The sequence below is a fragment of the Rhipicephalus microplus genome, chromosome 2, assembly GCF_043290135.1.
Source record: "Rhipicephalus microplus isolate Deutch F79 chromosome 2, USDA_Rmic, whole genome shotgun sequence".
Lineage (NCBI taxonomy): Eukaryota > Metazoa > Arthropoda > Arachnida > Ixodida > Ixodidae > Rhipicephalus > Rhipicephalus microplus.
In genome coordinates this window covers 221,658,058-221,669,836 of record NC_134701.1, presented here as the reverse complement: position 1 = coordinate 221,669,836, position 11,779 = coordinate 221,658,058, and positions in this window count along the sequence as shown.

Here is an 11,779-nt window from a genome sequence, read left to right as displayed (position 1 = left end):
ATTAGCTAGAAGTAGGTTATCTGGTTGGTGACTAAAGTCAAGGCACGAGTGAAAATTAAACCCTTCACTGCAAAGTATGAATCCTCAACCTCACTATTTAAAGGAGAAAAAAAGTAAATCTAGTTTTTGGTTCCTTAAGTATTACGGCTTGGTGGCGCTAGCCACCGCTCAATCTAAAAGGTGCAGCCATATCCATCCATCCATCCACCACTAGCTAGTTGACGCGGCAGTAACTACAGAGCGGAGGGCGCAAGTTGGTGGACAGAGAGCTAAACCAGGACCTGACGTTCATACGAGGCGTATCCAATCAACAGCCTTATTATTCTAGGTGGTGTTGACCCAACACGGTGCAATACTGGAACGAACGCCGAAAGAAACTCTTTGCAATGATTCGCCAGCTGGACAAACCGCACGCGTTCCTCACGCTTTCTGCTTCGAAAGTAAACTGGGACAGACACCATGAAACTCTGGAACAGCTGCGAGTGGGATTCACGGTTTACCCCGATGTACCTCCTGAGTTTCACCCAATCATGATCATTCACTCCATAGATATGCTGCGATTTTTCCACCGCAGCAGATTCGAGCAACGACATGGGTCTGGGATTGAATACCTGCATTTTATAAAGAAGACCTGGCTTCGTTTCTAACTCGGGCTCAACAATTTTATTTTTTTTATTTTATATGTATCTTTTTCTACTTTTGTCTCACGAATAACGTTGATAATTTGCTCTCAAGAAACGACACCGACGTGGGTGCCGACACCAAAATTTCTGCGAAACAAGCTCTTTACCATTGTGCCGTTACGATTGACTGACATAGTGCTTCGAGTGCTTACTGAAGTTTGTTTCACTGACACTATTCATAAAATTAGAATAGTTATTATCATGCTTATTAGTCTTATTTCGATGAAAAGCTTTCTTGGTAGTGAGGCAAAGTTTTCCCAATGCGATTTTTCTATAAAACGAAAAGGTATAAAACATAAAGCGAAATCTAGTGAGTTCTCCAATGGTTCATTCAGGCCACACAGCAGTGGTATGTACTTCAGTTCAGTGCATTTCACTCCAACACTGTGTTCATTTTATTTCTCGTTTTTCGCTATTTCACTAACAATTATTGCCTGATCTGTTTTTCTTCCATCTTACAGATATGAAAAAAAAGTGGAGACGTTGCAGATTAGTGATAGCGAAAATTAACGTTTACAGACTGAACGTATCACTAGGAAAATTTCAGTTTTGTAGCGGAGTAAAACTAGACAGTTTTTTGTAATGGGCGTCAAAGAGAAAAGCAGGCTAACCAAAACACAAGAAAGAAATTGGAGAAATAGATCGAACGTTGAAAAACCAACTGCTCAGCCGCGTCTCTCCCTTTTTATTTCGGTTATCGAGCAGGAAGACCCATTCCGTCCTCACAATAGAGGCGAAACACGTTGGCGATGAATTTGACGGGTAAGCAAAAGAAGAAAATAATATAGAGCAATCTGCGCTGATGCCTAAACAAAAGCGAAGAATGCTACGATGACACATGCAGCGAGGACAGCTACGATGCTGGAAGCCACGAATAAATAAGCAAACAAAATCGAAATATTCTCTGACCAGTAAACTTTCTTTTTCGCCACCTTATTTATTCTGAAACGAAGCGATGAGCGAGAACGAAACAGAAGCCTTTAGTCCTGAAACGAAATTGGATTCTCGGCTCCACTCGTGACAATTTAATATCCCCCTGCACGGTGGGCTGCGCGCGGAGAACACACAGCAGATGCAATACATTCCTGGACCCAGCAAAGTGAGGGGAGGAAAGGGCCATTCACGGGCAAATGTGAGCTAACATTTTTTTTTTTCGGAGTGAGGGCGATTGCCTAGCCGTCCGCTCACTTGTTCGCTACGCTATCATCTCAGATGCTAAGAAATATAAAAAAATAAATTCAGATAAAGTACTGCCGGGGGAGGTCGGAAAACCGTCTCCTCACTCTCCTTAAAATGCACGTGCGTTCAGGGAAGCCAAGCTGTTGGAAGTTTACGCTTTTAGTTCTGTTCACCGGGAATTCTGGACAGCATTTGTCGACGTTGTAGATCACGTTGTTGACTGGCTTTGTGAAGCGAGAACATTATAAGGCTGTTCCGTGATTGGATGGCCCCCTGGCTAAACTGATCTGTGCAGTTGTGATTGGCTTGTGTAGTAGATCGTGGAGAGCTGCAAGTTGGGTTAGTTGGCGTTAATTCATCGTCAGGACAGCACTTAGTTAACATGACGAAAAAAATACGGGATAAAAGACGACGTTGGCTTCTGTCTTCTATTTTGTCTTCTTGTGTCTCTGTTAACTAAGCGTTCTCCTGAAGATTAAGTTGAATAATACAGAAGAACATATAGAAAAGGTGCGGAAAACAGAATCAAAAATAGGTATGGAGGTCGAAAACGATTGTTTGAAAAAAAAATGCAGAAAATAAACACGATGCTTATTCTAACATAGTTATATTTAAATAAAATCGTATTCTAACTTTTTTGGGCATGAAAACCACAATATAAATGTGAGATGCACCGCAGATGGTGGCTGTGAATCAATATGTACAACTTCCCGTTTTTAACGTGTGCCTTGCTTGATTCATTGCGGTGCTCTTGTGTTTCTTCCTTCCCTTCCTGCATCTAAACCTGAAAAACTAGCCCTCATCCTAGAGCACAGAAATGCACTGAATCTTCCGCTAAGCCACCTCGGAGGTTAGTTTTGGTTAGCTACCCATCGCATAGAGAATGGGAAGGTAGATCAGGAGAAAAATGGTGTAGGAGCCGAAACGAGATAAACCAAATAAATTAGTTAGCAGTAGCAGACCGCAGCTTTCTTTGTTAATAATGCAGGTTGGGAATCAGGGGCACGCTGATATAAACTTCTGCACGCTAATGCTGGGAGAGTACTGACTTGAAACTATCTATCGTAATTTTGAACGGCCGTCCCTGTTCGCCTAGCAATGTGCGCATCCCTCTGGTAATGGTAGTAATAGGACGAGGGGAGATAACGCCAAATCGTGGAGATGTCTCATTGCAAATCAATGTGTTACATGCACTGTTAGCCGTTTTGGTCAGAAAAACGCAGGTTGTGCTAAATACACCCCACATTGTGCAATCGGAACCAATTACGTTGTGGTAACCCAGGCTGTAGAAAACGATGCAAATTGTGGGGTAAACTTTGAGTTTTTTTTCCTGACGATAAGATAACAAGCCTGTCTGAGCAATCGAAAACTATCTTTTCTTTGCATATATTCCTCCTCTTAGAAAATAACTGAATGGGACATCATGAAAAACTTCTAGTTCCATAAGGACTGGAGTGGAATGGACAAATGTATTGAGTGAAACTGGCGACGTGATGGGAGGAGACGTGGTTCTGTGACGGCCACCTTGTTACATCTCTACACTGCGCGTTACGAATTTTATCATGCCTGATGGAGTGGTTAGCAGATAAACGGATCCAGGGTCGCGCTTAGAGCCCCAAAGAATGTGTACGAGGTCAGTGATTGCTCCGCATCTGGAGCATTGTTTATTGGAAACGCCTGGGTATTGACGTTTTCTCCCATGGCTTCATTTCACGTCCCCGCAATCTGTTTTGTGCCGTGGTAACCATACGTCAACGCCAAAAAACCCACTGCAGACGTATGGACATCAGTTTTGTACAGCCGTGCCATACTCCAGAAAAAAAGGTGCTTCTTTTTCTACTTGAAAAGATCTGTGAAAGAAGGTGCTCCTCCTTCTCCTTGAAAAGATTTGTGATTGGCCATGTACGTCTGTATAGGCGTGTCCACGGTTGTGTCTAGAATTTGTTTAGCTGCTCCTGTAGCTGTGGTTTTCAAGTACGTTATAAAGCAAGCATTTTGTCACAACTCAGGCATTTTTGCCAGGTCATCCATTGGCGTCACGTAACACAAAAATTGGCATATGTGAAGCTAGCGAAACGGCCGAGAGCGCATCATCAGTGTGGCATGTAGTCATGTTATTACATGAGACGAATTTCGTGATTATCATGTTCGGATGTGTCATTTACCTATGTCATCCGTTCGCGTCACGTAATACCGAGTTTGGTACATGTGAAGCTAGCGAAACGGCCACGAGCGCATCATGAGCCTAGCAACTATAGACATGTAGTTACATGACACGCATCTCATGTGTATCATGTTTGCACCCGTATCATACCTTCGTCATCCGTTCACGTCCCGTAATAACAAATTTGGTATAAGTGAAGCTAGTGAAATGGCCGCCAGAGCATCACGAGAGTTGCATGTAGCCATGTTGTTACATGACACGCATCTCAAGATTATCATATTTGCACCAGTCACATACATTCGTCCTCCGTTCACGTACAGTAATACCAAATTTGGTATATGTGACGCTAGCAAAACGGCCGTAAGCGCATCGTGAGAGTGGCATGCAGTCATGTTGTTACATGACACGCATGTCATGATTTTCATGTTAGACTCTGTCGCTTGTGTTCGCCATGCAATCATACCATGTGAACAAAACCACTGCAAGAGCGGCAAGACCATAAAATGTAAATCATGACATTCTATGATATACATATCATGATTTTCATGTTATGACTAGTCAAATATGTTTTTCATACAGTCATGTTATGCCACACCAAGTTTGTTATTGATACCATTATCGAAACTGCCAGGAGAGCTAAACGTTGTAGGCGGCTAGACAGACAGACAGACAGACAGACAGACAGACAGACAGACAGACAGACAGACAGACAGACAGACAGACAGACAGACAGACAGACAGATAGATAGATAGATAGATAGATAGATAGATAGATAGATAGATAGATAGATAGATAGATAGATAGATAGATAGATAGATAGATAGATAGACAGACAGACAGATAGATAGATAGATAGATAGATAGATAGATAGATAGATAGATAGATAGATAGATAGATAGATAGATAGATAGATAGATAGATAGATAGATAGATTCAAAGCCGCCGAAGTTCGCTAGGAAATGCTTCGCATTTAAAAGGCATTGCTGCAAAGATTCCGGCTTACCGCGCAAGGCTATCATGAGAAATTTCAAAAGGCACGACCGGAGGATGGAGAAACTGGAAGACAGCTAGCTGCAAGACTTTCAAGATACTTTGATCACTGGATTGATATGGCCAGTGTACACAGAACGTTCGGCAACCTCCGAGACCACATGATGGCTGAACAGTTTCTTCACTGTTGCCATCTGAAGCTGTCCGTATTCCTTAAGGAACGTGAATGCAAGTCCCTTCAGGAGCTTGCTGACGCTACTGACCGCTATCTTGAAGCGCAGAACCTCTCCAATCTGGGAAGAGTACCGGAAGATGTGAAGGAATACAACAAGACTACCTTAGATGCCCAAAAAAGACAACCCTCGAGGTGCATTATGTTCAACCGTATCGGCCACCAAGCTCATGAATGGCACCGTCCAGCAAAGGAAGGGACGAAGTGCAACATAAGTGGAAAAAGTAGTCATAAGAGTGAGAACTGCTGGCACGCGAAGGCACAGAAGGGGCAGAGCTCTGCATGCGTTCATGAGGCCACAGCCGACCAGCGTAGTCATCCTCCACGTGACAAAGTTGTCCGACGCCAAGAGAGTAGACAAGACGTGAAGTTACGGAAACCTGTTTTCCTGTTAGATGGAATTCCAGTGGTCGGAGGACAAGTCTGTCTTGGGTCGAAGAGTAAGAGTTCTCAGAGATATAGGCAACAATACAGCAATTATACGAAGAGACTTAGTTCCAGACGATTGCTAGACTGGAGCACTAAGCCGAGTGGTGTCAACGGATGGATCCGGTAAAGAGGTTCCGGAGGCGAGAATAAGTATCCATACACCATAGTTTAGTGGAGAAATCGAAGCATTATGTATGGATAAACTTCTCTATGATGTTGTTTTAGGCAACCTTCCTGGCGTCAGAGAACCAATCGAGCCAGATCCCAATTGGAGATGCACTGTGGTTGACGGAAGCGACGACATATTGGCAAACTCCTGTGTAGAAGAGATGCCGCACAACGTTTCCGCCACAATCAAACCGCAAGAAGGCAAGATAACTCAATTATGTGTACCAGCCATAAAGAATGGTTATGTAGGTAAAGAGAAGCTCACAGAACAACAGCAAAACGACAAGACGCTGAAATCACTGTTCGCTAAAGTCGACAGAAACTTCAAGTCGCAAAAAGGACACTCGTATTCGTCTTTTGAAAAAAGGTGGACTTTTGTACCACAAGTATGAACTTGCTACAGGATGAATATTCTACCAGTTCGTCGTGCTAACGTCTTTCAGAAGGTCAATACTGGAAGTTGTGCACGAAGGTCTTATGGCCGCACATCAAGGCATACGGCGAACAACAGATCACGTCTTGACAGATTTTCATTGGCCAGATCTGCATGAGGCGTCCAAAGATTTGTGAAATCCTGCGATCTGTGCCAGAAGACAACACCAAAAGGTAAAGTTGGTGTTGCTCAATTGGGCCATATGCTTCTCATACGTACGCCTTTTGAGCGGGTGGCAGTCGATCTCATCGGTCCGTTAGCACCGATATCGAAACAGGCAAACCGATACGTGCTCACGCTTATAGACTTTGCCACTCGCTATGCAGATGCAATAGCACTCCCTGCAATTGATGCAGTGCACGCGGCAGAAGCACTAATCGAGATTTTTTCTCGTGTCGGTCTACCGAAAGAGATTGTCACAGACCAAGGGATGAGCTTTACATCAGAATTGATGAAAGAGGTTGGTCGCCTTTCAGCTATCAAGTTTCTGCGGACGACACCGTGCCGTGATATGGCGAGTGGACTAGTTGAAAAGTTCAATGGAACCCTAAAGACAATGTTGAAAAGGATGTGCCAGGAGAAACCTCGTTCTTGGGACAGACACCTTGCACCCCTACTATTCGCCTACAGAGAGGTACCGCAAAAGAGTCTGAGCTTTTGCACCTTTCCAGTTGATTTATGGTTGGCACGTCGGAGGTCCGCTGAACGCCCTAAGGGAACTATGGACCAATGAAAACATCGATTACGAAATTCGCACCACGTATACGTACCTCGTCGATCTGAGGAATCGTCTTGAAGATACGCACAAGCTCGCCCATGAGAAACTGGACAAGGGGCGAGCAAAACAGAAATTTTACTGTGTCCGAAAGAGCCGTCCGCGCAAGTTAAATGTGGATAATAAAGTCTTATTCTTGCTGCCTACTGACACAAACAAATTGTTAATGCAATGGAAAGGTCCATTCGAAGTCATCGAGCGAAAAACGACGTCGACTATGTATTGAACTTGAGCGGTAAGATCAAGATATTCCACAAAAACATCCCGAATAAATATGACGAACGCGAGCTCATTCCCCCACAGAAGGTCTCAGTGGTCACTGAGATTAATCAAGATTCTGCGAATCTAGAGAAGGAGTCGTTCAGCGACAATGTTTCGCACGAGATTCCATTTCCCAGCCTTGTTCGTACACAGACAGCCACTGACGTGAAGGTATCGGCGGATCTGAACGCCGAACAATGCTCCCAACTTCGTGACCTCTGTCAAGAATACGAAGGAATATTTGCTGACCTGCCAAGAAAAACAGAGCTCGTTCAATGCGCACTACGCTTGAGTTCAGAAAACCCAATACTTGTTCCACAGTATCCTGTTACATTAGCTTTACGAGAAAACGTAGAAAAGGAGGTGCAAGAAATGTTAAAATTGGGCATAAATTATAAATCGCAAACGCCTTACTATGCACCTATTGTGATTGTTAAGAAGCCAGACAACTCGATACGCTTGTGCATCGACTTTCGAGAGCTCAACAAACTTTTGATTGCCGATAGTGAGCTCATACCAGGTATTGATGTAGTGCTTGCACTTGCAGGACAGAGCAAGTTTTTTTTCAAAATTCGACTTTACCAAAGGATCCTGGCAGGTGCCAATGTCTGCGGACAGCCGCGAAAAGACAGCATTCTCCAGTATATTCAGGTTGTACCACTTCCTGCACATGCTATTTGGAATCAAAACAGCCCCAGCTGTTTTCGCACTACTCATGCGAGCCGTCCTTGGTGACCTTCCAAATGTCTATCACTATTTCTATGACGTTGTTATTGCCACAAACACATGGAGTGAACATCTAAGAACTCTGCGACATGTGTTTGAGAGAATCCAAAAGGCATGTCTGACTATCAAGCCCAGTAAGTGTGAAATAGGAGAACGAAGTCTCTGTTTCCAGGGTCTTCGAATTGGAGATGGCAAAGTTGAACCTTTACTCAAGACTCTCGATAAAATTCTAGCCGCCAAGCGACCAGAAACTAAGAAGGCGCTTCAGTCATTTTTTGGGTTATCTGGGTACTTCAGAAAGTTTATACCCAACTAGGACGAAATCACGAAGCCTTTAACGGATCTTACGCGAAAAGGGCTTAACACAAACATCGCCTGGGATCGGATCAAGAACAAGCTTTCACCATATTGAAAAGTAAGATTGGTAAAGCTCTCATCCTACAAGCGCCTAAAATGAAAGAATAATTTGTACTACGCACGGATGCCTCAAACGTTAGTCTAGGTGCTGTACTGCTAAGCAAGGCAATGATACCTTGTTACACCTTGTTACTTACGCGTGTCGCAATCTTTCGCCAAGAGAAACACGGTACTCCACCATTGAAAGGGAGTGTTTGGCACTTGTATGGGCAGTACGGAAATTCCACCTCTATCTGTATGGCATGCCATTTATCATACAATCGGACCATCAACCTTTGCAGTACCTAAACTCCACCAAACATCTAACTAATAGAGTATTACGCTGGAGTTTACTCTTGTAAGAGTACACTTTTACCGTTGACTACATCAAGGAGTGTGATAACGTTGGCGCCGATTATTTAAGCCGTGTATAAGGGTGCCGGACATCTCGTTGTGTAGTACACAGACGTTTTCCACGTACCGTCTTGCGACGTGACATTGTGTGCACATCCAACTGGACGTTATCCTTTCGTGAATTCCTCATGTCCACTGACTTTCATACAACACCCCTGTGATATTTGTTCTTCACTCCTACCCATCAGAAAAGTTGTAAACAACTTTCTTAAAACCCGGGGTATTGTGATAATATGGGCAGAAGAGTGAAGACGACAAATAAGAGCGCATGAGATCGGGTAGCGTGTGACAGCGTTCGAAGCGGCAAAGCGGACAAGGACAGACGGTTCTTGGCTGGACGACCGGTCCGGGGAACTAGGAGACGTCCACTAGGCGCTGTACTGTCTTGTGCTCCGGCTGGGTGACTGGCCCAGGGACAAGGTGATCCGCTGCTGTTCCGGCTGTCGTTCCTGACAGCTGGACAACTGGTGAGCGAGGCGTCGACTACGGCTGGGTGACTAACCCAGGAACCAGGCGAGGATCCGCTGTTCCGGCTGCCGTCCCGAGTAGTTACGAGTTCCCGTTTCCTGGGCCCACTGGTCCTGCTGCCATTCCGGGTGGCTGGCACGACCCAGGTGTGCTACTGGGACGAACGCGGCGGCTGAGAGCTGTTGCTCTAGTGCGGAGCTTCCGAGCGACCACTATCCTCCTACTGCTACTGCGGCAGAAGGCCGTGAGATGGCGTGGGCCAACTCACGTTGAACACGTCAACGGGACAGACGGCACGTCACCCCAAGCGATCGAGGTCCGAGCCTAAGCAAAGAATGGCGAGAGACTTCTAATTTAGTGAGAGATTTCGTATAGAACTGCATGTGACAGACTATGGTCTAGAGATGCTCCATTGATAGTTGCTTTTTCTGTGTAAATATATTTTGTGTGTGTGTGTGTGTGTGTGTGTGTGTGTGTGTGTGTGTGTGTGTACTCGTGGCTCGATTGGTTCTTGGCTAGCGGTCCTGGGCCCAAACCTGACACTACGTCACAGATTACATAGATAGATAGATAGATAGATAGATAGATAGATAGATAGATAGATAGATAGATAGATAGATAGATAGATAGATAGATAGATAGATACGCTCAAAGTCACCAAAGTTCGCTTCGCATTTAATATAGTCACAGAAGGTTAAAAAATCAATACTGCTCACAAAAGGCTTTACTTCATCTGCGTCACTCACGTGAGCCCATATTACTGTGCTGTCAAAAGCACTGTTATTTTTGGAAAACGAAATTGTCGGCTAACTTTTTTTTAAGTTCGGTGGCGAACGGGTCACACTCGTGCCGTAGGCTCTTATTCTCAATTTATTACTATCCTAATAAAATATTATATTTCCTCTGTTGGGTATTTCTAAAATCAACGGTCGGCAGCTTCTTACGCTCCTCTGATTAGTTAGTTTAGATGGGAGTATATAGTTACTCAAGCATGAGAGCATGCTCGGAAAGGCAAGGGAATATATACGTAGCATTAGACTACAGTTCATGGCTCACAGAGCCTCGATTCAAAAGAAATGCTCATAAAACGCGCGCACGTTTCCGTTCATCTATCCGTGTATGTGTGGGGTTTGAAAGAAAGCGCGATGAAAGATTGAAGGAAAATTGAAGAGGACAGCGCAAAATAATGTGTGTAGTTAGGAAGATGCACCCCACCACACCTCCTTCCGGCATAACACCGAGGCATTTCTCCCGCAGATATCGCTAAATATACGCTCGCATGTCCTGCTGGTCGTATTACGCGAAGGAGAAAACAGCAAATGGTATCGCATGAAGCAGGAATAATAAACTCGGCGCTGCACCGATATCGAGGTCACTCAGCATCACTGCGCCTCCTTTTCCGTAAATCATTCCCGGCAGGAGGCTCCGGCGCTATCCAGTAAATTTTCACTCGCCCGGAGCCTTGCAGCCGAGAGACTCTAGTTCATAATCAGGTATATGAAACCCTTCTTCTCGCGACCTTCCTTCCAATATTTTCTTTGTTTTTGCCCCCAATATTCCTGTTTCGATTTTGGCGGCTGTCGAGTATACACAGGCGGGTAATAATGAATTGCCCTTGCGTATTCCAGCGAAGCGATTTCGAGAACTTAAGAGAGAGAGAAGGAGATAAAAATGAGAGAGAGACCACTTTTCGCGAGGTAAACTGAAAAGGCTGATTGACAAAACATTCCATACATACATACACGAAAAAAAAATGAAGAAAAAGAACAGGAGTCGTGCGATGAATGACGAGCCGGCGTGTCTCGTAACTTATGTTCAGGCCGGCAGAGCTATTGCACTGTTCATTATGTTTTTTTTTTCTTTTTTTTGCTTCTTTTGTGTGAGGGCAAGACGATGCCAGCAGTGTCTATGAAAAACGTGTACAGGCTAGGCACGTGGCACCAGCGACTGTAGCGTCCTGAAGCGGGAGGTTCTGCGGCACAGGGTAGCTGTGAACTGGCTTCTCTTGCACAGACGTCACACTGCCCTGTATAGCTGTAACTTCCTTGTACGAGTCTGCTTTCTTATGTGTCGCTATTTTACCCTTAGTGTCCTTCCATTTCCTCTACGTCTAAGCCTTTATTTTTGCCCCTCTCTATTTTATACTTCATCGATGCGTGAGAACCATGTGCTTGGATACAAAATATGAAAAAAAAAAGACTGAGAGAGAAGAAGAAAATTCGAAAGTGCTTCGGGTGTCGCCGGAACGTGACGGTGCCGGAATTTGATTTGAATTCTCGGGGCAAGGCGAGCACCGTAGGGAGTCGTGTGGCGGAAAATAGCAGTAATTCTCGCTGAGGAGGGAGAATCGTTTACCAAGCTGAACAGAGGAGCCGGCTTGCTGAGAAAGCTTTGCGAGCGCCTTCGCACGCTATATGCTGTTGAACTTGCCTTTTTCTCGTTATCTTCCTATTGCTTGT